Raw genomic sequence first — 23,991 nt, forward strand, 5'->3', positions numbered from 1 at the left:
ATCTCCTGAGGCCGCATGCTGATCTGACCATACATCATCGTCTAGGGCCAGCATGCATTGTTGCATTGTATGCCATTAATAAATGAACTCTTATTGTTCATTGTTGCTTTGTCTTTAAAACAGTCACCCCCCTGGAGTCGGATGCTGTAAGAGAAGACAGGGCCCGATCCACTTTGGCTTTTCCCACTTTAGATTCAGCTGCCACTAGCCTAGTTAATCCTTTTAGGCACGGTACAGAAGAATATACTAGCATTCATCGTTAATCTGCTGCCCAACCAACCATCCTGCCTTGAAACCATGACCTGCAGTATGATAAATAAAGACTCCAGCCAGCCTGACCCCATTGCAATGGCGTCAGAAATGGCCACTGCATTCAAAGTACATCAAGGTGCAATGTACTGCATCGTCAGGACAGTGGGAATGAGTGCAGTAACTATTTTTGAATGTGTGTTTTTCTGCAAGTGCAATAGCCAGTTACCTGGGCTGTCCTACGGGGCTTAGGTCAGATTTGTTAGGCTAGATGAGAGAACAGATTTAAGCCACTTTAAGGGATATGCAAGTGAAGACTATGTTGGTTGGTGTGCATGAAGTGAGGTGCACACAGTGTAATTTATTATGTCATAGTGCACTGTGTATGGAATCGGTCCCAATAACATGCTCTAAATGCCATGAAGATATGGATATTATGCTAGACAGTGATGGACTGTGCATGACTTGTGATTAGGCACAAGGACTAAGTAATACTATGATACTGTTACAGTTAGATGTACTTCTGCTGATCCCATTTTTTTTCCTCCAGTTTTTGTTTGTAGGATAAATGGTTTACAATGACAGAATCAAAAACACGGGGGGGTACAGAATCAAAAACACGGGGGGTACCAGTAAGGGCACAGTATAATCTTTCTTGTGTCAGCTAGCTCTGTTGGCAGCAGATAATACAGAGCAACGTAAGAAGTTGGATGTTGTAAGAAAGGATAGGACCTCATCCAGTTTGGCTTTTCGCACCTTAGATTCAACTTCTGCTAGCCTAGTTAATCTTTTTAGGCTAGACAGTGGATGATATACCAGCATTCATCGAGAACCTGTTGTGACATGACGAACTATATTTGCCCATGGGTGGTGTATTTTGGTCGAGGAGGCTAAGTGCACACGGCCCAGGGACTGCTATGGGGAACTTGTTGGTGGGCAGCCATATATACTTAGAGACATTTATTTTTACTTGGATTAATGTCCAAAGTACAACACTAAACAAAAAAAACTGAAAACAAGGAATACAAATCAAACATAGAAATCAGCTACTCGTCTAAAGAACAAACAATCCACTTCACTGGTTGGTCTCTTGTTCCCACACAGCCCCCCCCCCCCCCCCCCCCTCTTAAAGTATGGAGCACCCGGGATGTAGGGGTACTTGAATTTGACTTGTCATCTCCCAGCATTGACTGTTCTAAAACTTCAATCTCTTGTTGCAGCTGCAGGATCTCATTACCACTGATTTGTAAAAAAATACTTGCACCTTCCATGTTTAATGGATGTAATCTGAAAAAATGTTTTTGCAACTTAAATTGGTCGTGTTTTCAGGGTCACCAATTATGTAGGTTCGAAATCTAACCCACATATACTTAGAGACATTTATTTTTACTTGAAACTACTGTGGGCTCTCTGTCTCGTGACCAAAAATTGGGCCCTTATATATCCTCACTACACATTGTTTGAAATTAAATTTACAGAAATTACAATTAAAACGTAGCTCATTAAATTAACTGAATACATCAAAAATTTGTTCTTTTTAACAGTTTCTTCTACTGCAAGAGTTAGGCCAAATTATTTGTTTAAATCACAAAATTAACAAATACAGTTGTGCAAACAATACTTTTGACAAAACTGCTAATTACTTTGGAATCAATTAAGGGCTGACTTTGCTAACATGTTTTCGAATAGAGCCAAATAAATGCTTTAAGATTACTAGGATTTTGTCTTCCAAATGTTTACAATTATTACAGAATTTATATTTGTTTATAAGTCAACAATAGATTTTAAGTTACAAAACAATTACTAATTTTACCCTATAACAAAAGATACTACCTAGGAATAGTCAAAATAAATTAGAAAATCCATTACATACATAAAACTAAGCACTAAACTAGATCTGGTGTTATATTCTTTAAAACTGAGGGCCAACCTTCCTCTTTTTATGGAAATGCCAATTACATTCACATATGTTAATGGTAATTAGCTAAACATGAAAAAACAAATTTAAGGAGGCAGATGGCAAAACAAGAGGGGAAGTAAAATTATCCCAGCTTGCTTCATCACGTGGTGGTCAGACTTGGTGGCACATGGGGTGCAGCAGCTGGTTACCTCTGGAGCTGAGAAGATGCTGCCCCAGGTTTGGGTGCTGTGCAAGGACTGGAAATCATGGTGGAGTTTGGAGGAGAGAAATGTCATATGGTAAGTATAACGTCATGGGGATACTTGCCAGCATTCCATAAAGTGGCATGGCATCTGCCAGTAGTCGCACAGTAAGAAGAAGATTTAAAGTTGTTGTGCTGCTGCACTAAACATGCTGGAGCAGGCGCAAGATATACTGTCTTAAAATATCGTGGTGTAAATGGATCGGGCACAAATACTAGAGACTGGTGACAGTATCTGGTGTCCAACAAACACAGTGAAAGCCACCCAAACAAGAAGAGGCATACAAGAAAAGTCCACTAGTGCAAAGGAAGTGCGTGAAAAGTGAAGTTTCACAAATACCACATGCCAACAGGTATGAGATGAGAAACAGAAAGGTGGCGCAGTAGGGACAAAACAACAGAAGGAAACGAAAACACAAGCAAAAACATTGTCTACTTGGGTCAGAGCATACGCACAAGCACTGGTCAGGGGGAAGAAAAACCATGTTATCGCCAATTAAAGTATCCACTGCAGGCAGCCAAGGAAAGAAGACCCAGGTATCCAATGTATGTCAAGTTTATTGAGTCACAATCAACACAATAATTTCTTGTTGTGGTCGGTTCTTAACCAATAATCAAACAAACAAAAAATCTTCTGAATACTCTAAATAGTTACTGCAGAAGGAGGTCAATGATATCTCAAGTAACTAAACAAAGTTCACAACTAAAGCCTTCATACACATGTTGCCAGAACTAAGTTTGGTGCAGTCGGTGACAAGAAAGAATGAACACAAATATAATAAAAAGGCAGAAGGTCTCTAGAAAGAAAACAGTCTGTTGGGAAAGTTTGGTAACTAATAAGTACACAAAGCACAATTTCAGGTTCCAACAGCACAGTCCCAAATTTGAATGGTAACTCCAATGTATTCCTACTGTGCAGCTGCCCGTCAGTCAGGAGACAGTTCCTGCCAAAATGGAGTGATTGGAGCTCTTGCACTGACTGAGCCGACCGCATGATATGTGTTACCAAATACAATAATTTCATACACCTGAAAATAGGATTTTAAATCACAAAATGTGTCATGGTTTGAGTAAATAATTAATACAACTGAAGTGGATCTCTCTAAATTAATTATCATGCCTCTCTGCAGATGTCCTACATACCAGATCTTGTCCAATTTAAATATTTTGAGAACGCAGATTCAGTTCAATTTAAAGTTCTCGAAGGACAAGCCAGTATTAAAATTCCAATACAGCTTTAAAAATATAATCAAGTCCAGTGTATCACAGATGAAAACAAAGTTCAGAATTCATGCAAGTCCACCCACAGAAACACTCAAACAAAACTCAGCATTGTTGTTGAAACAGCTGCAAAGTGAGTTGGTGATTGACAGAATGCAGTTGCATTTGGCACCTGCCCCAGGAAGTGCACTAGGGGTGAACTGACACTCAGAGCCCATGCACTAGCCTAAATACAGCCCTGACACCAGGAGACAGCTGATCCTCTTTCCAGTCTTGTGGCCCATGTAAGAAGAAGGTCTGTGGGATCAGCAAACTGACAGTGCTTGGGTTGCCATTTGGTAGCCTTTGGAGTGTGGCAGCTTTCTTGTGACATCTGCTAGGAAGCTAGGTGCCTGCATGACTGCACTCTAATGTGGGTTGCTGGCAGAGTAGGAGTAGCCCCCTGATGCAGCAGTGTCCCCTTAGAAGCATAGCAGCTTACGGAATTATCTTCTATAGCAGTGCATCCAAGATAAAGGAAGTGTTTATTCCGCAATAAGAATTTTGTGTAAAGTAGATAATCATACATCTTGCAGAAGCCTTTTCAAGGTTCTTGGAATCCTTACACTTACTTCCAAATACAGTTACTCCTTAGAGGTTATCGGTTTTTTGGTAATAAATTCAATTTCCAATTATATGTGCTAAACACAATCACAGTACAAGACACAACAAAAATTTCAGGTAGACTTCGCCTCCTTGCCCAGGGTTTAGAATATAGCTACGTACTCTGATGTAGGCTTATTCAATAAGCGTATATGTAACATAAAGTAAATAGGGAATCCCTTCCCTTAATAAAAAAACGGATTAAAAACATAGATTGGCTTCTGTACACGAACAATACTCAATTCCATCTTATGCATTTCAGTAGACCAAAAGGCAGATAAGTTTTTGAACTCAGGCATTTACAAAATTACATGCAGATCATGTGATAGTATATATGAGGAGCAGACTGGTTGTGATTTTAGGACTAGATTTATAGACCTTAATTATAAGAATATTATTGCCCTTGGATGTAATTTAGCTAGCAAGAATTGAAAATGCAATGACCATTTTACACTTTGAGTTGAAAGATATAGATTGAGAGTTACTTGAACGACATGAAAACACTGTACGATTAATCCACACAATGTGTGAATCAGCAAATTAACTCAAATCGTAAATGGTTCTTTGACATAGTGATTTATTTGATATATATTGTCCTTCCTTCCATCAGCATCTCACTTCCATCTTGCACCTGCTTCTCAAGATGCTATTTTTAATTACCCCCTCCTCAAATCGAACTTCCCAACCTCCTCACCACCCACCAAATTCCCCCACACCAGCCCCCCACCCCTCCACCCTGCCCTCCCAAATCTCTCTTTTCATTATATTATTTACACTTTACAGGCTATAACAGCTTATAGTTATCCGGAATGAGATTTTCACTCTACAGCGGAGTGTGTGCTGATATGAAACTTCCTGGCAGATTAAAACTGTGTGCCGGACCGAGACTCGAACTCGGGACCTTTGCCTTTCGCGGGCAAGTGCTCTACCAACTGAGCTACCCGAGCACGACTCACGCCCCGTTCTCACAGCTCACAGCAAAGGTCCCGAGTTCGAGTCTCGGTCCGGCACACAGTTTTAATCTGCCAGGAAGTTTCAGCTTATAGTTATGATTATGGCTTTCATTGATAGTCTTGGCGAGTGATCTCTGGTCGTTTTAACATTGTTTTGTGTGTTATGAATAAAATATTATACATATTCTGTTCTGATAATAATGCTAGGTAGTGCCATGGCACATATTCATTTCTTTATTTTACTCTGTTGTGCTATTATGTCGGCACTAAATATTTAAGTCTTTTTAACTATTTATGCCAAGCAGTGCATGAAGCTATATTAGCGCTTATATACAACATTTTTCATTTAGAACAGACAGAGAATTTTACTATTCAAGTTATTTGTTTTGCACTTGTTATCATTAACCATGCTTTTTTTTTTTTTTTTTTTTTTTTAATTTTGATTACTGTTATTCCATCTGGCATCAAACGCTTGCACCCTTATCAGTAGTCACACTGAGAATGCTGTGAATTATACTGTGTAAATTATTTTGCGTAACACTTATATTCTGTTAATTTTCGTCACTTTTATTGTAAATTGCTTTGTGTTCTGTTGGTGTAATGTGGTTTTTAAGTGTTCAAAGTTTGTGTCCTTGTATCATGGTCAGTAATCTTGTATCAGTTTGCTTATATTTGTTGCCACAACAACATGTTCACTGGTTACTTGAAGTTATGACTGTAATGTTTTTAACTGTAGTCCTATGTTGGCAAGGTAATCCATTTTTATTTCATATGTAATTATGTGATTTCTTTTATTTTAATGGATATTTGTAATGTTGGATTAACGAAGTCATTTTGCATTAATTCAATGACTTTTCTCTAAGCGATCTAGCCAGTATTTTGCAGACTACCCAAACATCACACTAGCAGGAATAATTTTTCGCATTTAGGAAGTCTCAATAACTGACATGTGAGGGAGGAACCGCCACATTTGCATCCAATCGGCTAGGTTCAGGAGCTGGACATAGGAGTAGTGCATGCTCGTATTCAAAGCAACAGAAATCAAAGATATGACTATTACTACTTTTTCACTTGAACATAATCAGTTTGCTCATTGAGCATTGCTATGCAGTGTTACTGATGACGAGTTATGATCCCTTTATGTTAATTTCGTAAGAAGGAGTTAATAGCTGAGCCCCAACAAAAGACATGTAGAGCAAGCAGCAGTGTGAACAGATAGTACTAGGCATCTAGTGGTATAAGAAGCTGTTGTGCACCATGTGTTTCAACCTAGAGGTGTTTCCATGGCAGCTGGAAATTTGTACCAACAACTGAGAAGCTTTATTAGTCACTGTATAACTAAACGGCATCAAGTGGTACTACTACATGGTAATGCATTCTGCTGATTTCACAAACAGAACTATCCAGGGGTTTAATTCCAACATTATTCCTCACACACTTATTCATCTGATGCACCCTCAAATGTTTGCCTTTCCACAACTTATGCTGTGCTGGTACTGCGAACGGCTGAAAGCAAAGGGAAACTACAGCCGTAATTTTTCCCGAGGGCATGCAGCTTTACTGTATGATAAAATGATGATGGCGTCCTCTTGGGTAAAATATTCTGGAGGTAAAATAGTCCCCCATTCGGATCTCCGGGCGGGGACTACTCAAGAGGACGTCGTTATCAGGAGAAAGAAAACTGGCGTTCTACGGATCGGAGCGTGGAATGTCAGATCCCTTAATCGGGCAGGTAGATTAGAAAATCTAAAAAGGGAAATGGATAGGTTAAAGTTAGATATAGTGGGAATTAGTGAAGTTCGGTGGCAGGAGGAACAAGACTTTTGGTCAGGTGATTACAGGGTTATAAATACAAAATCAAATAGGGGTAATGCAGGAGTAGGTTTAATAATGAATAAAAGAATAGGAATGCGGGTAAGCTACTACAAACAGCATAGTGAACGCATTATTGTGGCCAAGATAGACACGAAGCCCACTCCTACTACAGTAGTACAAGTTTATATGCCAACTAACTCTGCAGATGATGAAGAAATTGATGAAATGTATGTCGAAATAAGAGAAATTATTCAGGTAGTGAAGGGAGACGAAAATTTAATTGTCATGGGTGACTGGAATTCGTCAGTAGGAAAAGGGAGAGAAGGAAACATAGTAGGTGAATATGGATTGGGGGGAAGAAATGAAAGAGGAAGCCGCCTTGTAGAATTTTGCACAGAGCATAACTTAATCATAGCTAACACTTGGTTCAAAAATCATAAAAGAAGGTTGTATACCTGGAAGAATCCTGGAGATACTAAAAGGTATCAGATAGATTATATAATGGTAAGACAGAGATTTAGGAACCAGGTTTTAAATTGTAAGACATTTCCAGGGGCAAATGTGGATTCTGACCACAATCTATTGGTTACGAACTGCAGATTGAAACTGAAGAAACTGCAAAAAGGTGAGAATTTAAGGAGATGGGACCTGGATAAACTGAAAGAACCAGAAGTTGTAGAGAGTTTCAGGGAGAGCATAAGGGAACAATTGACAGGAATGGGGGAAAGAAATACAGTTGAAGAAGAATGGGTAGCTCTGAGGGATGAAGTAGTGAAGGCAGCAGACGATCAAGTAGGTAAAAAGACGAGGGCTAATAGAAATCCTTGGGTAACAGAAGAAATATTGAATTTAATTGATGAAAGGAGAAAATATAAAAATGCAATAAATGAAGCAGGCAAAAAGGAATACAAACGTCTCAAAAATGAGATTGACAGGAAGTGCAAAATGGCTAAGCAGGGATGGCTGGAGGACAAATGTAAGGATGTAGAGGCCTGTCTCACTAGGGGTAAGATAGATGCTGCCTACAGGAAAATTAAAGAGACCTTTGGAGAGAAGAGAACCACTTGTATGAATATCAAGAGCTCAGATGGCAACCCAGTTCTAAGCAAAGAAGGGAAGGCAGAAAGGTGGAAGGAGTATATAGAGGGTTTATACAAGGGCGATGTACTTGAGGACAATATTATGGAAGTGGAAGAGGATGTAGATGAAGACGAAATGGGAGATAAGATACTGTGTGAAGAGTTTGACAGAGCACTGAAAGACCTGAGTCGAAACAAGGCCCCGGGAGTAGACAACATTCCATTAGAACTACTGGTGGCCTTGGGAGAGCCAGTCATGACAAAACTCTACCATCTGGTGAGCAAGATGTATGAGACAGGCGAAATACCCTCAGACTTCAAGAAGAATATAATAATTCCAATCCCAAAGAAAGCAGGTGTTGACAGATGTGAAAATTACCGAACTATCAGTTTAATAAGTCATAGTTGCAAAATACTAACGCTAATTCTTTACAGACGAATGGAAAAACTGGTAGAAGTGGACCTCAGGGAAGATCAGTTTGGATTCCGTAGAAATGTTGGAACACGTGAGGCAATACTAACCTTACGACTTATCTTAGAAGAAAGATTAAGAAAAGGCAAACCTACATTTCTAGCGTTTGTAGACTTAGAGAAAGCTTTTGACAGTGTAGCTGGAATACTCTCTTTCAAATTCTGAAGGTGGCAGGGGTAAAATACAGGGAGCCGAAGGCTATTTACTATTTGTACAGAAACCAGATGGCAGTTATAAGAGTCGAGGGGCATGAAAGGGAAGCAGTGGTTGGGAAAGGAGTGAGACAGGGTTGTAGCCTCTCCCCGATGTTATTCAATCTGTGTATTGAGCAAGCAGTAAAGGAAACAAAAGAAAATTTCGGAGTAGGTATTAAAATTCATGGAGAAGTAGTAAAAACTTTGAGGTTTGCCGATGACATTGTAATTATGTCAGAGACAGCAAAGGACTTGGAAGAGCAGTTGAACGGAATGGACAGTGTCTTGAAAGGAGGATATAAGATGAACATCAACAAAAGCAAAACGAGGATAATGGAATGTAGTCAAATTAAATCTGGTGATGCTGAGGGAATTAGATTAGGAAATGAGACACTTAAAGTAGTAAAGGAGTTTTGCTATTTAGGGAGTAAAATAACTGATGATGATCAAAGTAGAGAGGATATAAAATGTAGACTGGCAATGGCAAGGAAATCGTTTCTGAAGAAGAGAAATTTGTTAACATCGAGTATAGATTTAAGTGTCAGGAAGTCGTTTCTGAAAGTATTTGTATGGAGTGTAGCCATGTATGGAAGTGAAACATGGACGATAACTAGTTTGGACAAGAAGAGAATAGAAGCTTTCGAAATGTGGTGCTACAGAAGAATGCTGAAGATAAGGTGGGTAGATCACGTAACTAATGAGGAGGTACTGAATAGGATTGGCGAGAAGAGAAGTTTGTGGCACAACTTGACTAGAAGAAGGGATCGGTTGGTAGGACATGTTTTGAGGCATCAAGGGATCACAAATTTAGCATTGGAGGGCAGCGTGGAGGTTAAAAATCGTAGAGGGAGACCAAGAGATGAATACACTAAGCAGATTCAGAAGGATGTAGGTTGCACCAGGTACTGGGAGATGAAGAAGCTTGCACATGATAGAGTAGCATGGAGAGCTGCATCAAACCAGTCTCAGGACTGAAGACCACAACAACAGCAACAACATGAAACAACTCATGAAATTCCTTCCTGGACAAAAATGCAGTTCAAACCTAGCTTTAACTCTGAATGAATAGGTTTGTACAGTTATGGAATTGGTTAACTCTCTGAGCAGTGTCAGACTGTTTTAGATAATGTTAGGGAATGTTTTGTTGATACTTAATTTCTCTCTTATGTTTACTGAAATATGCAGTGCCTAAATCTGCACAAATTAGTAAGCTATTAACTATTATGAAATGGATAGATTGTTACTAATAGTAAAGATGATACATTGAGTTGCAGACAGGCACAATGAAAAGATTGTTTCAGCCAAAGCCTTCATCAGAAAAGAAAAACATAAATGCATTAACACAAGTAAACACACTTCACACACGACTGCTATCTCTCGCTAACTTCTCAGGCCAAACTGGCATGAGCAGCCAGAGATAGTGGCCATGTGTGTGAGGTGTATTTGCTTGTGTTAGTGGGTGTATGTTTTTTCTGATGAAGGCTTTCGCGGAAAGCTTAGTGTGTAACAGTCTTTTTGTTGTGCTTGTCTGCAACTCACTTATCCTCTTCACGGTGATTAGCAGTCGATCTATTCTTTCCATAATTGTTGCTATTCCAACCTGGAGTTTCCATTGTTAGTAAGATGTTATGCACTTTGGACTTCGTAGTGGTCTGTGTTTATATGATACTCTGTGTGTGTCACTCAAATAGTATGGAAATTTGACAGTTGGAGTAGACATATGAAAATGCCCAGTTAATAAATCATTCAGAGTCACAATTTCTTAAATAAAATGGTTTATTCACAAAAACCAAAAATTGTATCAGCAGAATGAGAAAAAGGCATTATCAAGTGTGCAGTATCTTAAGTTTTTCACCCTTTGTCTGTGAGTTAATGAAAGCAGTGAGAGGACTTATGGAATAGGTAAAATCCTGGACTCCATCAAGACAGGAACCGAGATCCAACACTGTCTTTACTTCATTGCACTGCCCCATTACCTCAGAGCTAGCTGAGGGGCCTGAGTCTTCGACTTTCTGTTATTGCCCCACTGGTGACAAGTACAGATACATCATGAGAGGTTACTTGCATTTTCCATGTGGAATGATGTCCCTGGCCTCAAACTATAAACTAATAACACGATCTCACATCTTAAATGAAAAGTACTAAGGTTATTAAGTGTAAATGACAAGAAAATATCAAGTTAATTCAGCAGGATATTTCTGTGTCATCCAGAAAGTAATTCGTGGTCTCACAGTTGCCAAACACACTCAGCACATTGCCAAGTTTCATTTATATAGGTTACCAGATTATATTTTGGAAATAAAGGACACATTAGTTAAAAAATGTAGGATATTTGACAAAAATGTAAGACATTTTCCATGAATGCAAAAATAATGTGCAGTTATAATGCACTCAAAAAAAGAATGAAGTGCCATGAAGGAATTATCTGAGTGGGACAGAAATTTGTAGATGTGATGTACTCGTACAAACAAACAAACAAATGATTACAGTTTCAGAAAAATTCGATGGATTTTTCAAGAGATAGAGCTTCACAATTGAGTAAGTCAATAAGGCATTGGCCCATCTCTGGCCCTTATGCCAGCAGTTATTTGGCCTGACATTGATTGATAGACTTGTTGGATATCATCCTTATGGATATCTTTCCAAATCCTGTCTAGCTGATGCATTAGATTGTCAAAATCCCAAGCTGGTTGGAGGACCCTGCCCATAATGCTCCAAACTTTCTCAATTGCAAATAGATTCGGTGGCTTTGCTGGCCAAGTTAGGATTTGGCAAGCACAAGGACAAGCATCAGAAACTCTAGCCTTGTGCGGGTGAACATTATCTTGCTGACAGGTAGGTCTAGAGTGGCTTGCTGTGTGGAGGGCAACAAAACAGAGCACAGAATATTTTCAACATTCCGCTGTGTTGTAGGAGTGCCATTTATAACAAACAAAGTGGTTGTGCTATGAAAAGAATTGACACCCCAGACTAGCACTCCTGGCTGTCAGGCCGTATGGTGAGCGACAGTCAGGTTGGTACCCCACTGCTATCCAAGGCATCTCCAGATACGTCTGTTATCTGGAATCTCATTGACTGGAGTAAAATTGTCTTCAATGATGAGTCCTACTTTGAACGTAGTGTGAATGACCTGTGAAGATACATCTAGAGACACTCTGGGCAGCAGTGGGATACTGACCTAACTGTCACCCGCTATGTGGCCCATCAACCAGATGTGATTGTTTGTGGTGCCATTTATTTTCATAGCAGGACCCCTTTCATTGTCAACCATGGCAAACTTACAACACAGTGGTATGTCAACAATATTCAACACCCCATTTTGTTGCTCTTCATGGCAAGCCACCCTGGGCTTAGATTTCAGCAAGATAATGCCCACACACAAACAGCGAGAGTTTCTGTTGCTTGTCTTTGTGCTTGCCAAACCCTTGCTTGGCCAGCAAGATTGCTGAGTCTCTCCCCAATTGAGAATCTTTGGAGCATTATGTGCAGGGCCCTCCAACTATCTCAGGATTTTGACAATCTTAACACACTATTGGACAGGATTTGGCACAATATCACTCAGGAGGACATCCAACAACTCTATCAATCAGTGCCAAGACGTATAACTGCCTCCATAAGGGCCAGAGGTGGACAAACATGTTACATCCATGTCCAATTTGTGAAACTTTTTCTCTTGAATAAATCATCCAATTTCCATTCCATTCAGATAATTTCTTTGTGGTGCTTCTTTGTATTTTTTCCACCCATCTTCTTCTTCTTCTTCTTCTTCTCAGAGTGAACATTACTTTTGCATTCATGAAGAATGTCTTATATTTTTGTCAAATGTCCTACATTGTGCCCTATGTTTCCATAAAATAGTCTGACAACCATATATAAGTGAAATTTGGCAACAATGCTGAGTATGTTTGGCAGTTGTGTGACCATGAGTTATCTCCTGTATGGCACAGAAATATCCTGCTGAATTCGTTTGATATTTTCTTGTCATTTCAATATGAGATCATATTATCAATTTATGGTTTTGAGTCCAGGGAAGTAATTCCACATGAAAATTGCAACTGATCTTGTCTGTTGCATTGTGATACATTTGTGCTAGCCACCACTGGGGCAAGAATGAAAAGACTAAGGCTCAGGCTCTCCAGCTAGCTCTGAGGTAATGGTGTAGCACTGGAAAGTAACGACAGCGTACGGTCTTGGTTTCAGTCATGATGGAGGCCAGTTTTTTTTTACCTATTCTATAAGTCCTCTCACAACTTGCAGCACCCCACAGGCTGAGGTTGAAAAACTTATAACACTGCACCGTTTTCTGCTCCTGCTGACATAATTTTTGGGTTCTGTGAATACACAATTTTATTTATGAAATTGTGGTACTGAATACTTTATTAACTGGGCTTCTTTATATGTCTACTCCAACTACCATATTTCCATACTACTCAAGTATTACACATGACAGCATATAAACATGGACCATTTTACAGTCCAAAATGCATAATATCATACTAACTCATGCAGATTTAGTCACGGTCATGTTATGGTTACTTCATGCTTTATTAAATTAGGCTTTTGTGGTAAGGTTAGTTCATTTGTATTAGTACAGTGCAAATTTTAATAGACTTTTCCTTTGGCTTACTGCAAAGATCAATTAACATATGAGAGAAATTAAGTCCAACAATATATTACCTAACATTATTTAAAACAGTCTTACAATGTATAGGTAGTTCATCAATTCCATGCCTGTAGAATCCTACTCGTTCAGAGTTAAAGATGCTATCAAGCCAAGTTTGAATTACATTTTCATTTTGAAAGCAATTTTCATGACAGTTGTCTGATAAGTGGTGAGGAAGGCAAACATTAGAGAAAGCATCATATGAATAAGTGTGTGAGGAATGGCTTTCGAAATAAACTCCTGGACAGTTTTGTCTGTGAAATCAGCACATTACCATGTAGTAGCAACACAATTTAGCTGGCCATTTCTCTTATACTGTGACACCCCTTGGGAGGAGCTCTGGTGCACACCACCTTTTTTGCACCACTAAATGCCAGATATTATCTGTTCACACTGCTGTTTGCTCTACATGTCTTTTGTTAGGGCTCATGTGTTAAATACTTCCTAAGAAATTGGCATAAAGGCATCGTAAGTCACCACCAGCAATAGTATCGCATAGGAATGCTCAATGAGCAAACTGATGATGTTCAAGCGAAAATGTAGTAATAGCCACATCTTTGATTTCTGTTGCCTTGAATTAGAGCATGCACTACTCATACATCCAAGTTCTGAACCTGACATGAATCAACTACAGCACCCTACATTCAAGACATCTTGGAGCCGTATAAAATAGTGGATCCTAGAATAAAGGAGGAAGATAAGGTTCCACATCTCTTGAAGGGTGTTGCTGAGGACATGTGTCAAGCCCTCCTCCTGAAGGTGGTTTTGACAGCAGACAACTTCATAAAATGGTGCCAGTATATCAAGACAATGCATCAATAAAGAATTACATGAAAGAAGTTTGAACGGCTTCCAAACATCATATTTATGTCTGTAATGGAGGAAGCAATTGATTTCACGAGTGTTCTCCATCAGATAGTGAGAGAGGAAGTTCAGAAGGCACTTGGATTGCATGGTGAGCAAAAAACTGAAACACTTCAAGAGGTCATACGGGAAGTGGAACAGACATTGAACCCAATCTCTCGCCCTTCATTCCCCTTTAAAACAGTGAAAAAGTCAAGACCCAGGAAGAGTTACGTTCCTACAATTCCCCATGAGGAACCTGTTTGGGCACCAAGGAAGACTGACGTCTGGAGGACCGAGGATAACCAACCAGTATGTTTCCACTGTGGACAGCCGGGACATGGGGTGCACTATTGCTGAGAAAGGTGGCAGATATTTGATGAAGCCCGTGCCAGAAGACAGCAGACTGATCTTAGCCCACACCAACTCCGGGACAACGAAGATGAACAAGAAGATGTGGGTGCAGGACAACGTAGGTCACCATTGCCACAAGCTAGCCGCTGGAGAGGATGGTCCCCAACACGCTGATCAAGCTCTCCATCGCTGTTTAGAAGCTCCAGCCGATCACCTAACTGCCGCAACCTGGAAAACTAAAGTGTACGACCTTCCTTGGAGGTTAGGCCACTAAAGATAAAAATCCTCCACCATCGATCACTACAAAAATGATAGGAAACTATGTCAATATCCTCATGGATGGCTGACCAGGCCAAGCTCTTGTGGACTCTGGAGCATCATATTCAGTCATTTCGGAGAAGTACTGTCACCAGTTTCAGAAAACCGTATTCGTCAACAGCAAAACATCTCTGTTGAATGTGGCTAATGGGGAATATGTAAAACCTACACGAAGATGTACCCTTCGTGTGGGTATAAGTGGCCAACCACAGCCTGTAGAATTCATCGTCTTACAAGAGTGTAGTCATGACATCATTCTCAGATGGGACTTTTTGAAAGTTTCTCAGTCAATTATATACTGTGGTCGCTCGAAGATTATGCTAGACAAGATGAGATACTGTGGACAAGAAGATGCGCATCTGAGTGTGTGGAGACAATGTGTGCTGGATGAAGTGATCATTCCTGCAGTCAGCACTAGAAAGGTAACTGTCATGTGTCATGCCATGCATCAACCCATGGATCTTGTAGTCGAATGTAAGAGAAGCGTACCACTGAAGAATAACTTGGTCATCACAGCCTCTGTCGTCTCATTTAAGAACGAATTCGGTGAACTGTGGATAGTTAACAGTCGCCAAGAACCACAGATCTTTCCAAGAAGCATGTGCTTAGCAAACGCTGAGACGTTAATTAAAGAACAGCTGAGCGTCACAGAAACCTCCCATGCTGAGTCTGTAGGCGAAATTAGCACTACCACTACGAGACAAGATCTTCTAGCTTTATTATCACCAGATCTCACTAGGGAACAACAGAAGAAGCTACTTGCCATTCTTCAAAATTTCTTGTAGGAACCAAAACCAACTGCGGGAACGCAGATCGGAGCCGCCAGGCGGGGAAACCGCCGACGGTGGAGCACGCACCACCGGGTAAACATAGAATGAGTCGGACGGCAGACCAACGACAACTGACAACAACCGACTATGACCGACATAACAAGGAACAGATAAACAACGGAGGCTTGTGGAAACCACAACACCAAACACCAACAGTAAATCCACTCGGAACCAGAGCCAGGCAAATGTCAACAACGAGCAACGACTAGAACGCAGTACCGCCGAGATAGAAACAAAATCCAGAGGGAGTACCAGACTGACTGGACTAGGGCAGAGCGGGACCCTATATACGAGACCGGAGGGAGCGGCTATTGGCCGCTGTCTGCACGTGGCATAGTGGTGGCGCCCTCGCTGCGCGAGAGCCGCTGCGCGGAATAGCCGCTGCGGAGGCGGAGCCCTCTATGGGCTGACCATGTCCATTCGTCCTGGCCGTGTTCGACTTCCGCGGCGGAAGGTACTAGAGTTCTCTGAATGCTTCAATCCACAGGTGAAGAGCAAATTAGACAAATTGACAGCGAAGCACCGGATTAGCACTGGAGGTCATCAACCAATAAGCAAGAGAGCATACCATGTGTCAGCAGTGGAATGTTGAATAATTCACCATGAGGTAGAGAAAATGATGAAGAGTGATATCATTCAGCCTTCGCAGAGCCCATGGTCATCACCAGTGGTCCTCGTCTGGAAGAAGGATGGCAGGTTGTGCTTTTGTGTTGATTATAGGAAGCTTAATAAGGTAACTAAAAAGGACGTTTACCCTCTTCCATGAATTGACGATACACTAGATTGTCTGAAGGGGGCTAAGTTTTTCTCAACCATGGACATGTACTCGGGACACTGGCAAATCGAAGTAGATGAGGCTGATCATGAAAAAACTGCATTCATCACCCTTGAGGTCCTGTGTGAGTTTAAGGTAATGCCGCTTGGTTTGTGTAATGCACCAGCAACTTTTGAACAGATGATGGATAATCTTCTAAGCCACCTGAAGTGGACAATGTGTCTTTGTTATCTCCATGACATTATAGTGTTCTCAGAGACATTTGATGAACATATAAAAAGACTGAGGGCCGTTCTTAAGTGTCTCCAAGAAAGTGTTTGTTTGGGGCAAAAGAAATCAAAATACTTGGACATCTTGTGTCAAACAAAGATGAGCAACCAGACCCAGAAAAAGTGAGATCTGTAACGGAATTCCCTATTCCTAAAAATGTTAGAGATGTGAGAAGCTTCCTTGGATTATGTTCTTATTACCATTGTTTATCAAAGACTTTTGTATCAAAGCCAGGCCATTCCAAGAGTTATTAAGAGCTGATGCTAAATTTATCTGGAGTGTTGCTCAACAAGATTCTTTCGATGTGCTGCGAAAAGCTCTGACGAGTGACCCTGTGCTCGGTCTGTATGAAGAGAGACCACCTACAGAACTACACACAGATGCCAGTTGGTATGGGATTGGTGCTGTTCTGGTGCAAATTTCAGATGGAAAAGAGAAGGTTATAGCCTATGCTTCTAGGACACTTACAGAATCTGAGAGAAACTACTCAACTACAGAAAGAGAATGTCTTGCTGTGATCTTGGTCATGTGCAGATTATGACAGTATCTCTATGGAAGGCTATTCACAGTTGTTACAGACCATCATTCACTTTGTTGGCTGACAGGTATTAAGGATCCAACAGGACAACTCGCCAGGTGGGCGAGTATGACATTACTGTAGTGTACAAAAGTGGAAGAAAACACCAAGATGCCGACTGTCTCTCAAGAAACCCTGTGCGAGACCATCAAGACTTTGATGAAGATAGTGACTATCTCACTGGACTCCAGGATCTCTCTGCTGAGCAGAAGAAGGATGCCAAGATATCTCAAATTATGCTTGCCTTAAATTGGTCAGAGGATGTGCAAGGAAAATTTAAGGTAGTTAGTGGATTACTTTGCACGAAAAACTTTGATCCGTTTTGATTCCTAATCACATGCACATAGATGTTCTACAGAAATTCCATGACACATCTGAAGTGGGATATTTGGGATTTATTAAGACCTACGATAGAATCCGAAAGAGATTTTTTTGGCCGCGTTTATTTAGGAGTGTCCGTCACTATGTGTCGCACTGTAGAGAGTGCCAGAGGAGAAAGGCAGTTCCTCAGAAACCACCTGGCTGACTCATACCAATTCTACCAGCCAAACGCCTTTCCAGCATGTTGGGTTTGACCTCCTCGGACAATTTCCAATGTCTGCTATTGGCAATAGATGGATTATTGTTTGCACTGATTATCTGACATGCTATGCCATTACAAAAGCCGTGAAAACAGCCAAAGCAACCGAGTAAGCCAAATTCATTGTGGAAGACATTGTATTAAAACACAGTGCCCCAAGATTGTTAATTACAGATCAAGGGAAAGTTTTTCAATCAAATCTTGTGACAGAGTAAACCATCGGTGCAACATTACTCATCACATGACGACTACCTACCATCCACAAACTAACGGGCTTACTGAACGCCTTAATAAGACCTTGGCTGACATGTTACCAATATTCGTCAGTGTTGAGCAGAGCAACTGGGATGAGGTGTTATCTTTTGTGATGTTTGCCTACAACACCGCCCAACAAGACACCACAAGATTTACACCATTTTTCCTGGTGCGTGGGCGTGAGGCAACTACGACCATGGACACTGTGTTTCATTACATCCTGATGACGTGGACGACGACTACATCAGCCAGGTGTTAACCAGAGCTGAAGAAGCTTGGCAGTTACCTCGACTCTGCATGCTGCAAGCTCAAGAAAACGATCGCCGAAGATATGATGCGAGCCACCGCCCTGTTGTCTACCAGCCTGGTGACCTCGTTTGGATCTTCGCTCCTGTTCAGAGGGTTGGTCTCTCTGAGAAGTTCCTCAGGTGCTACTTTGGACCTTATAAGGTTGTAAGACAGTTGTCTGATGTTACTTATGAAGTTGAAGATTTCGACCCCAATGGAAGACGATGAAAGATCAGAGATATGATCCACGTTCTTCGAATGAAGCCCTACAAGGATCCTGCCACCCAGGGTAAATACAAAGCTCCAGTGATGAAAGGTGACGAAGAGTATAACGGCAAAAGAAGTTCTAAGAAGATCACTGCCAGGGTGAGCATCAGTCATCAGGAGTCGGAGTATGCAGGACCGATGACACGTTCCCGGACTAGGATGACATAGCACTGAGACGCTGTTGAATTAATGTCATTATTTCTACATTAAATGGTAAGGAGCAATATGACAGAAGAAGCTGAGTAACACCGTAGCATAGTGGTCATGATACTAAACTGTAACATGGAGGGTTGTGAGTTCAAAACTCACCTGGACTGTACAATTTTAATTTCTATATTCAGTTAGAGTACATTCTAGAAGTATCCACAAATGTAAGAATCATTGTACTAGAATGTTCTGTAGCTGTATATATACTGTATGTGTTCTGGCCGGAGGCAGTTCGCTCCATGCTCTTGTATGTGGAAGTGCTGAATAAACCTTCGTTAAGTGAAGTTAGTGTTCGTCATTCATCTAATTTCACATTCTTCTACGTGACAATATAACTAAAAATAGTAGGTAAGCCCAGGAGGCTGCTACTTTTTTCAAAGTCACAGCTTTCTTACTGATTTACTCATTTAAAATTAGGTGGCAGAAGTTCGAATAGCATTAAGCAGTGTAGAAAGACATAGTTTCTTGTTAATACAGTATACATATTTATTTTTTGTGATATGGTTGTCTCATGTTAAACCAATCCCTGAAGGCTGTCCTTGATGGGATCTACAAAACACGGTGAATGAATGAGTGTATGCATGCATGCATGCTTGCTTTTTTGCTGCCTTTCCCTCTCATCCATGAGCCACTCTTCTGTGGAACTCAGTCCCTGCCCTGTATTTTGCTCCTCCCTTCTCCCCGTCTCCATTCCATATGACATACCATAATTCCAATCGAGTTGCAGCTCTGGTAGTGTCCTGGCTGTAACAGTGTAGCAGTCTGCGTATGTTTGTGTGTGTGTTTCCATATTAATTAGGTCTGCAAAAAACATCATGTTAAAGCCAAGCAATGTTTTCTATCTTGTTTGTAATCCTGTCACTCTGCACCTCAACTACACAATGAGTACATTACTCCTCCTATCATTTAGCTTTTGCGACAGACCTATATAAATGCCCAAGTGAAATGTACATTGATACCAAAGAGAATATTCACTTTTGATACTGAAAACAGCAATAGTTTATGTAGTTAGTGCTAGATGTCAAGTGTCTTAGCATAATTTTTGGTTTCTATCACATCTTGTGGGTACAACAGCAAACAAAATGGAAGAACAAGAATAAAGTCAGACTGTATTTAAGGGAAATGAGTGTTTGGCGTCATAAGCCGGGAGGCCCCCTGCGGGACAGGTCGGGCCGCCTTGGTGCAGGTCTTATTACATTCTATGCCACATTGGTCGACCTGCATGCCAGATGGGGATGAAATGATGATGAAGACAGCACAACACCCAGTCCCTGAGCAGGGAAAATCCCCGATCCTGCCGGGAATCGAACCCGGACCCGTAGGACGGCAATCCGTCTTGCTAACCACTCAGCTATCGGGGCAGACACTGTGTTCAATTATTTACAGTTTATCCAGAACATTCCATTATAATGTACATGTGTAAAAAAAACTATGTGCAGAAAAGTTTTGAGCGTTCAGAAGAGATACAAAGAAATACTTTAGTATGTGACAAAAATGTCACCGGTACACTGTTCCCCACTAAGCCTACATGAAGATTTTGATACTAGTGATGTTTAGGTGTTTATTGAATAATAGCTGCAGCTTGAGGCAAATGTGCAACCATCTCCTCTGGAGTGTCTGACACTGTCTCGTACACAAAACGCTTCATCTCACTCCCCATCACCCCCCCCCCCCCCCTCTCCCCACGCACACACGAAATCCATAGGAGTGAAGTCAACAATATAATTTGGTGGACATGGTACCCGTCCGCACCTTCCAATCCAACAGTGTTAACCGACATCATTCTGGCCCCGTAATCATTGCCTGACTACTAGTGGGACATTATCTAACATTTCTGGTATTACTTCATAGAGAAAGATATAAGGTCCACTTCCAAGCATGTTAAGCAGGAAATGTGATCCAGTCAGATGGCTGTGATCAATTTTAGCTCACACATTTACAATAAATCTCTGTTGATGGTGGAGCTATTTAGTTCCTTGGCTATGGATCGTGTGCTGGTGCAAGGGTTGTCTTCAGTTCACTGTAGCACACTTCCTCAAAGTGAACTGTTCACTCACTGTGAGGTCTACCAGTTTCCCATCAGTCTAGTTTAAGGGATCCTGCTTCACCAAGACAGCCAGCAAGTCTTTGAAATGTGACATGTTTGGTAACCCCTTCCATGGAAATTGTTCTGCTCCTAGGTGCTTGACTGTTGCATTATGCCTCCCCATAAAAGAATACTGTCTTGATTAGAGTGTAACCAGCCATAAAGAACCAGTAAACATCATTAGAAACTTTCATTTAAACATAAAATAAACAGTATGATTTAATTATTATCCAGGGACGTGGACAGTACTAGCAGTAATGAGAACTTACCCTTCCTCGAAGTAAGCTGTAATTGTGTTGCAAATCAGATTCCAATGCTAATGTGTTGTATAAGAAGCAGTCAAAACATCTGTGAAGTTCAGCAGCAAATTCTTTGATGACCCCTAATGGGGAAACTGTGCACCTGTGACATATTTACAAACAGCCAGACCATGTAAACCAGTATTTATCGTCCATGTTTCACTTCCATACATGGCTACACTCCATACAAATACTTTCAGAAACGACTTCCTGACACTTGAATCTGTACTCAATGTTAACAAATTTCTCTTCTTCAGAAACGCTTTCCTTGCCATTGCCAGTCTACATTTTATATCCTCTCTACTTCAACCATCATCAGTTATTTTGCTCCCCAAATAGCAAAACTCCTTTACTACTTTAAGTGTCTCATTTCCTAATCTAATTCCCTCAGCTTCACATGACTTAATTCGACTACATTCCATTATCCTTATTTTGCTTTTGTTGATGTTCATCTTATACCCTACTTTCAAGACACTGTCCATTCTGTTCAACTGCTCTTCCAAGTCCTTTGCTGTCTCTGACAGAATTACAATTTCATCGGTGAACCTCAAAGTTTTTATTTCTTCTCCATGGATTTTAATACCTACTCCAAACTTTTCTTTTGTTTCCTCTACTGCTTACTCAATATACAGGTTGAATAGCATCGAGGGGAGGCCACAACCCTGTCTCGCTCCCTTCCCAACCACTGCTTCCCTTTCATGTCCCTCGACTCTTATAACTGCTGTCTGCTTTCTGTACAAATTGTAAGTAGCCTTTCGCTCCCTGTATTTTATCCCTGCACCTTCAGAATTTTTAAAGAGAGTATTCCAGTCAACATTGTCAAAAGCTTTCTCTAAGTCTGCAAATGCTAGAAATGTAGGTTTGCCTTTCCTTAATCTGTCTTCTAAGATAAGTCGTAGGTTAACACTTGGTATATATACATATTTATAACAGTCATTATTTTACATTTGGAGAACAAGGGCTTACAGTGTGCTTTATGCTGAGAACATGTATTGACTTTGATTGCTTTCTTCTGCAGGAGTAACACATTTTGAACTTGGCTTGAGTTTCCCCAGAGAATAAATCCATTTGACATAGTACTTTGGAAAAGTGCAAAATAAGATGTTTTAACATAAGCCTCTGGTACACGTTTCATAAGACATCTTAATAAGTAAATTATTCTGGATAATTTAAGCTAATGTATTTTATGTGTTGCTCCCAGAACAATTTGTCATCTAGGTATACCCCCAAGAAGTTTATATAACAGGGATCATAAAAAGGACTTTTGTCTTAGACTAAACACCATTTTTTGTGTTTTGATCTCATTCAGGACAAACCCATTTGACCTGACCCAATATGACGCTTGGCTGAGGGTATTGTCAGAAAAATATTTTAACTTATTTAGATCATTTTTGTAGTTTAGGAAGGTAGTGTCATCTGCAAATGGCACTGTATTGGAACTTATAACGGAGGGTAGATCATTGATTATTACCGAAAACAAAAATGGTCCCAATACAGATCCCTGCAGAACTCCCACATTAGATTGTTTCTCAGAGACTTTTCTGTGCCAATACACACAACTTACATTCAGTTTTGGAGAAAACACTTTAATAGTTTTAGGTAGTACCCCCTGATGCTATAAAATGGAGTTTCTGTAGAAGTGTGCCATGTCCTACACAATCAAATGCTTTACTCAGTTCACAGAATGTGGGATCAGCAAATCCTTTCTCCTCAAACACTTTAAGAACTTATTTAATTACAGAGCCTATTGTGTCTGCTGTTGATGATTTTTTTTAAAAATCCATATTGTGTTGCATTAAATATTCCAAGTTTTTAAAAATGAGCAGACAACTGATGGTAAAATGGTGTATTCTATTATTTTGACCATGACTGGAATTATTGATATTGGTCTGAAACTTGCAGGGTTGTCTCTGTCACCCCTTCTAGACACAGGAACCACCCTAGATAATTTCATCTCCTCTGGAAAGTATTCCTCTGATAAACATTTATATATGCAGTGAGTCAGTGGATAAACGATGGAATCAGTGACTCAGTCCGCCCCGCTAGCTGAGTGGTCAGCATAACGTAATGTCATGCCAAGGGGCCTGGGTTCAATTCACGGCTGGGTGGGAGATTTTTTCCACTCAGGGACTGGATGTTATGGTGTTGTAATCATCATCATCTCATCCTCATCGACACACAAGTCACCGAAGTGGCGTCAACTCAAAAGACATGCACCAGGCGAATGGTCTACCCGACGGGAGGCCCAAGCGACACGACATGTCATTTCATTTCAGCAAATTGCAAGACTTGTCATAGATATGAGCACTCTCTGATGACTTAAAACTTTCTTACTGTTTTTAATACAATACTAAGCATAACCTCAAAGAAAGTGAGAATATTATCCCATGATGAATTTTTTCTAAGAGTTCTGATCGACTTGTATCAGGTTTACTGATGCCATTGCTTTCTTCCCCGATAGATTTAATAAAATAATAATTCAACTCTTGTGGAGAAATATTGATTTTTACCTTATGTGATTCTTTACAACACTATTTATGAGATTCCAAGCAGCCGTGCATTTATTGTTAGAAGTCTCAATGTACTGGGCAT

The 23,991-nt window shown here is 40.5% G+C and overlaps 1 protein-coding gene and 1 non-coding gene across 4 annotated transcripts in view; one reads left to right on the forward strand and one right to left on the reverse strand.

Annotated features, from left to right (window-relative positions):
- LOC126416042 (centrosomal protein of 89 kDa-like) overlaps positions 1–23,991 on the forward strand; it is a 98,704-nt gene that overhangs the window by 1,892 nt on the left and 72,821 nt on the right. The gene's annotated exons all lie outside the window — the stretch shown is intronic.
- Trnas-cga (transfer RNA serine (anticodon CGA)) lies at positions 5,148–5,222 on the reverse strand. Its single transcript has one exon. It is a non-coding gene; the product is annotated as a tRNA-Ser (tRNA).

This window comes from Schistocerca serialis, chromosome 8 (genome assembly GCF_023864345.2).
Source record: "Schistocerca serialis cubense isolate TAMUIC-IGC-003099 chromosome 8, iqSchSeri2.2, whole genome shotgun sequence".
NCBI lineage: Eukaryota > Metazoa > Arthropoda > Insecta > Orthoptera > Acrididae > Schistocerca > Schistocerca serialis.